Source organism: Motacilla alba, chromosome 3, assembly GCF_015832195.1.
Source record: "Motacilla alba alba isolate MOTALB_02 chromosome 3, Motacilla_alba_V1.0_pri, whole genome shotgun sequence".
In the NCBI taxonomy this organism is placed as follows: domain Eukaryota; kingdom Metazoa; phylum Chordata; class Aves; order Passeriformes; family Motacillidae; genus Motacilla; species Motacilla alba.
Window position 1 is genome coordinate 86,254,436 of NC_052018.1, and position 6,732 is coordinate 86,261,167.

The following is a 6,732-nucleotide window of genomic DNA, read 5'->3' on the forward strand; positions in this document are numbered from 1 at the left end:
AAATAAAATGCACTGCAGATTAGAAAAGGTGGTTATAGTGGTCCATTCTTGCCTTTAACTCTCTCACTTTATAGCAGACCAACTTCTCACCTGCATGTGCCAGGTAAGTGAAAACTCAAAACTGTCTTCAGCCAGCGGCCATGAATTCTAGAAAATTCAGGGGAGAATGGAGGGTAAGAACTTCTGTGAACCTTTCTCCACATCTACCTACTTTTTCCAAGTGGGGAAGAAACACTCACCGTGCTCTTACATGGTGCTGCAGGTAGATGTGGGTTATCACCTTCTCCTTGTCCTTAAAACAGTAACAACTTAAAAGATGTTTTGTTGTCTTGGTTGTTGATGAGGCCATACCACCACTTCTGTTGTTGTGCACAGTGAGTGAAAGGAAACATCCTCATTTATGAGGTGCTTTGGAGGGTCACCAAGGAAGAGGCTGACCAGCACCTTCTTGTTCTAAAGACTGAGTCTCTTTTGTAGTTTCCAAGTAGCTCAAAGCTGCCGTCCACCAGCTCTGCCTGCCAGCCAGGATGATTATGTTCTCAACTTTCCATTTCATGGGCTGGGAAGTGCATGAATTTGGACTGGAAAGACAGCTATTACCTGCAACTGCACACTGCCAAGATACAGTTAACAAGTTGGGTTTCAGTTTCACATTTCTTCTTCGCTGTAACCATTTGGACTGGCTATGGCATTTTGCTCTGTGTTTTTCCTTCATGAAATCCATCTGTTGGTATCTTCTTTCTTAAAAAAACATATTTTGCCTGCAAGTCTCCAAATAGCCAATGCTTCCCCAACTCCCACCTTTTTAAGGAAATACAGCTTGAGTAGCCATTTGTGCTGAGTAGTGGTATTTGAAAAAGTGGGAATGTGTTACTGCAGTCAGTCATAGGGAAGGAGATGAGACCAGGTATTGCCCATTGCTTCCATTATCTCAGAGATGGAGGAGTGCAAACCTCTAGCAGCTGGGTGGTTTTAGCAAGGCACCTGAAATTAGAAACCTCTTCTAATAAACACTGCATAAATAACATTAGTACGAGGGATTAAAGGAAGAGCACTGAAGGAATTTAAGGGCAAGGGGTTGATGGGTTCTTCTTACAACACTCCTTCAGACCTGTGACCAAATCCCACCATTTACCCTGCAGTGTTTCTTAGTCTGCTGTGCCAAGGCAGTTGTCTCTTCTGGAAGAGGTAACAGTTTCACATATGTACCATATTTTCAGAATGAGTGACTGGCTTCAAGGTATCAGAGTTTTAGTTACACCTAGGTACTTCTGCTAGCTTAATAAGTATAGCTAGCACTAACTTCTTTATGGATATTCAGAAGTTACTGCACACGTAGTCTGAAGGATTCTCCCTGCTTTTAACTATTTTTTTTCTGTGCTCACGTCACTGTTGGGATTCTCTGTTCTCTCACAAAGGTAGAAGTAGCATTTGTTCTTCTTTCTAGGACACAACATTCTGCCTGCATATTTCTACCTCTGAATTCACAACTAGGCTTCACCCAGAAGGCACTGACATAAATTATTTAATTTTATGTTTTAAAGGTTCCCTGTGATCATATACAACACATCCCATTTGAAAGTGGTTTTTGTAATCAAATTTGCTTTTAGCTTTTAAGCCATAAAGCTCTGTTGAATGCACTTGGATAGAGCATACCCTTTCAAGTAACTTTTTTGTTAAGAACCTTAAACCAGATCTGTTTAACAAACGTTCAATGAACGTGGTCTCTGCTGCTTCTGTGGTAGTGCAGTGTTGTGATATTCTATGGAAAGGCACACTGCAAGCAGTTTGGACCTGAGAGTGGTTAGCAATCTGTGGAACACAAGTCAGGGGCTCTGCTGTGAATTCCTCTACAAAGCTGTTATGTGATCCTGAGGAAGTTGCATTGCCTGTTCATTCCTGCCTCTTCCCCATGTCTCATCTGCTGACAGTACTCTACTTAACATGTTTCCTTTGGGAGGTAGTAAATATTTTAGGGTCCAAAACTGTAAATTTTTGAACTCATTTTATACTCGTACCTCACTAGTTGGATTAGACAAGACATATAAAGAAGAGTTTGGTCTTCACCTGTCGGTATCATACATGCTGAACCAGACTTACAAAGGAATTCTCATGCATAAACAAGCCATAGACATATAACCTTGTGACTGTGTTTGCTCAACAGTGTGGTTCTGAAAATCCAGCTCACTGTCTGCAGGCATTGTGTTAAATATGTATTGCTCTAAATTATCAAGCACATTTCAAGTGGACAATTACAAATTCCCATGAGAATATAAAATGTTGCATCTTAAAAAAATCTCTGCCATAACATTCTTTCATTTGATACTGGTACTTCAGACTGAAGGACTTTTTAGTTGGCCACTGACCAATTCTGCTCAGAAAATTAATTTTAAAGTACTGCTTATTTATACTTCCTGTTTATGTGCATGATAGGAGGTAATTGTTCCATTTTGACTAACTATACTGTATGTCCTTGTGTTGCAAAGCAGTAATTGTGTTGATAAAGTTTCCCAGAAAAAATTCCACTATGTGCAACTTTAAAAATCACATTGAATGATTTTAGAAATGCAAAAGTTTTCTTTTCCTCATGTTTGATTTCAGAAACCTTCTAACTGCCTAGACATCCCCCAAATCAATCTTTCCTTAGTAATGTATAAAGATTCTGCTCACTATCTCTGTAATATATATATATGTGTGTGTGTGTGTGTGTGTGTGTGAACATTTACTTACCTAAATTGTTCATGGGAAACATTATCCTCCTTGTGTAATGTGACATGAAATATGGTCACCAACATGTGCCAGTAGGCTGTGCAGTGGAGGCAAGGCATGGATAGCTGCCCTTTCTCTGAAATGAGGTGATGTGCAGTGTATCAGTCTATATCTGCACAATCTGCCACAGAGAACACAAAGAACTTCATCTACAAAATGTATTTTACAGAGATTTCCATGGGGAAGGAAATATATAGATACCTTAGGAGCTCTGGAATCAAACATATGGCAATTCTGAGATTTTTCAAACAGTGCTGTATTTGCTTCCTTTTGAAAGTGTAGCTGGATGATGTCTGCCATTCTTTCAGACAAACAGCCGTTCTGTCGAGCATTGCTGATCATCCGGGTGTGATCCAACAGCAGCACTCCCACTTGGCTCTGCTGTGCCATGCTGCAGCCAGTGATGGGCTCTCCTGGCTGTGATATCTTCTGTCTTCCGATCAATGCCGCCCCACTAAGCGAAGAGAAATACAATATTCATAGGAAGGAAGGGAGAATGCAAGGAGCTATGCCTCTCTTTCTCAATGATGCCAGCATGCAATCAGGAATGCAGACACCAGGATTTTGGTCCTCACTCTCTTTTTCTGTATGCTACACATGACCCAGCATCTAACAGAAAAAAGGAAATCTCTTTTCTGATATCAGATTCTACATTTAGAAATCAGCATCAAGTCCTGTTTCTGTGCCAGGCAGATCCTTTCTAGCTGAAGAAGCTATCTCACGACTCCCACCTGTGGATCTTCTGTTATGAAACTAGGTACAGATTTCCTTAATGGTCTCTTTAAATGAAAAAAAAAAAAAAAAACAACAACAATTTTCTTGGTCTCCTAGAGAGACTTTGACAGCTCAAAAGTCATTTTCTATGTAGGATTTAGCCGAGACATATAATCTACTGTCTGCAAAGTAGTGAAAGCCTTGGGGCCTTAAAATGACCATTAAGTAGTATCTACAAACCTCAATTTTTGTCTCAGATAAACATCTGTGGATTCTGAAGCTCCTATCATTTAGCAGCACAGTGAAGCACTGTATCAGAAATTTTGTTGTTGCATCACGTCAACTGAGCTGCAATTGCAGATGGAACAAGAAGAAAAGCAAAGCTTCGTCTATGTGTTTTGCAGCTCATACACTATAAGCTTTGCAAGGATAAAATAAATGGGGGGGGGGAGGGTGGAAGTGGGAAGAGTGTATGAGGGTGTCAGCAGTTAGTGTAGCTGTAAGCTTGCTTTCTCTTTGCATTTTAATAGAGATCTCCTGCTAACTGTAGCCTCTGTGTGGCTCGGTAATAGCCTCCTCTGTGCTGCCCTAGCCACAGCTCACCCTTTGCTGCACATCTAGTGCTGAAGGCTGGACCCGGCTTCCTTACACAGAGCCTTAACCTTGCCTTGCCCTTCCACCGCACAACAGCCGCTTTGTTTCCTTTCACTAAGTCAGACATCACAAATTCCTTCCCTCTAAAGCCGTTAAAACAGAACCGGCACCACCCCAAGTGGTTTCAGACCTAACTGATTTAGATGCTGGAGTCTGCTGCAAGGCCAAAAATAACTCCCCGTTTCTTCCTCCTTCATTGGTGAAAGTAGGAGAGAAAGTGGCCAATGACAGAGACACAAATCCCCCATAGGCATCGGAGACAAATCTATTTTGTGGCAGGAAAAAAAAATAATGCTCCTGAAAAATGTTTCTTTGCTCAGGCCAATAGATACAGACCTGCTGCATGCAATTTTGCTGAACCGATGGTATCGCTTGAATGGCTCACGGACTACATAAAATGCATTACATAATTATATTTTTAAACACTGTCCCCAGCTGTGCTGATGCACATAAAAGCTGTGTTTACAATGGACTCAGCACATGTAATTATTTTGTGGCACTAGCTCTGTGCATTTCCTTGATGGATGCTCCACGGTGCATAAAATTGTAGCTTTTATCATAGATTCTTGAATATATTCTTTGGCTGTTTCAGCTTTAAATACTCTGTTGTCCTCGCATGGGTGAACAGGACTGATGCCTGGAAGGGCTAAATTATAGCATCTGAGGGAACACCTTTAAGTCCTCTGGGAGCAGCGGAGAGGGAAGCATGATTAGTGTTGGAGTTGAGGCACCTGGGTCAAGGGAAGCACTGAGCAGCGGAGCCAGCTGCTCCTCTGTGAAAGGCTTCCTGCACTGCTCTTGGGGACAGAGCAAGGGCCCTGCCCCTATTTGGCCTGCACAGATTCATCCCAGCCTGATTAATGCTGCACCAACCCAGCCTCTGTGGGATGGGGAGGCTCAATAATGCCTTACGCTGGTGAATGTGGGAGCAAAGGGGCTCTTGGCTGACTCTCTGCTGGGTGCAGAGTCAAACAGAACATGGCCCGGACTGCTGGGATCAAAGAACAGCTTTGATTTATCTTCCATCCTGTTTGTTTACAGCGAGCGAGCTCCCAGCATTTCACTGTGAGCTCTCCCTTCTCTGTTCTCCATCCAGTTGTGGAATACCAAGCATTTCTTTATCCTACTGCAGTAGCTGATGCATAGGACCCAGTGAAGAGTACAGTGGGATATTTATTTTAGATCTGTTCCTGTGTTCTGGAGTATTAATAACACTGTGAAAACCTAGATGCTGGAAGGATTGGTACATAACACAGTCCAAAAGTTTTGCCTGCCAAGCAATAGCACTTGGAAATAAATAGAGACAAAAAGTAATATAATATCCTGAAGAATGACTTCAAAATGATGGAAGAGTAGCACGACATGTGCACCTTTCATTTTTTTAACTATTCCTGCAAAGAACTGTTCGACTTTTATTGTCAATGAGCAAAATTGTTTGGCATCTTACCTCTAATCCCTGGCTAACCATGAGACTCCACAAAGGAAATGAGGAATGGCAGGTGTTTGGTTGGAAATCAGGTTTGCTTTCTGGTAGTAGATAACTTGAATTCCTTTGTTATCGTTCCTTGTCCTTTTCAGTCCTGTGTTTAGTTGTGGAAGCTGGAAGCCTATGCTTCCCTGAGCACAGTTGCACCATGTAAACTATGATTGGTCTAATGCCAACAGTGATCAAATTATTCCAAAGCAAATGGCCTGACTGTTGGTAGACCAAGTTTTCCACCCTCACATGAATATGGGCTTCTCCCATCATGGAAACTCTTCAGCTATGGATGTCCTTAGCATTCCCTATGTTTGGCATGTGAAGTTTACACACCAGCTTCTAGCCTGTTGATGCATTTTGCACCAATGTATCAGGTAATGGAAGAACGATCTTTGGAGCGGAAAAAAATATGGAACCACATAAGTTTATTGTATATTTGTTTGCACAGCTTGCCTTTCAGATAAACCTTATCCCTGCAAGTGTACTGGTACTTGAAAAAGAGTCCTTGAATAATCTGCACAGGAGCTGAACCACCAGAGAGATGCTACTTTGGAAAAGCAAGCAGAGGAAGGTACCAGAAGCAGTGCAGAGGAAACACTTCTGAAGTAAGCCTCCCTTGTATTGTTCATGTGTGTATCCATCCTGTTTCTGCAGCACAAGGTGTTGTTATTTCATTAGAGATAACATGGCTTGTGCATATGAAATAAGGGTATGTTTCTCACTGGGTAGGACATACTTCTTTCTTGCTCGCCTTACTGAAGTATGTGATTATTATCTTCTAAAAGGGCTTATTTCCTTCTGTTCCCTTGCTCTAGTCTATCAGCATCCAGGCCAAAATACGTTTTCCAAATATGTGATCACCTTACACAGATCAACGTAATTCCTTGTGCTTCGATATAGAGCTACGACTTTAGCCAGTCCTCGGTATTTTATGTAACATAGATAAACCCCAAAGTTTGTGATCAAAGAAGAAATAATTCTAGGTATAACATGCTTGCATGGTTGCTCTTCTACATTAGTTACAGTCCTTTGCTGAAGCCACTTGTGCAAGACTTCTGTGTTTATCTTTATGTACATGGAGATAAGAGCTCATCTTTTGCAAGACATTAGGTGTT

General features: G+C 41.6%; 1 long non-coding RNA gene across 1 annotated transcript; it reads right to left on the bottom strand.

Annotated features, from left to right (window-relative positions):
- Positions 1-2,826, bottom strand: LOC119699285. Its single transcript, XR_005256383.1, has 2 exons — positions 2,731-2,826; positions 1-984 (listed from the first exon to the last, which is right to left on the bottom strand). It is a non-coding gene; the product is annotated as an uncharacterized LOC119699285 (long non-coding RNA).
- Between the last annotated feature and the right edge of the window lie 3,906 nt (positions 2,827-6,732).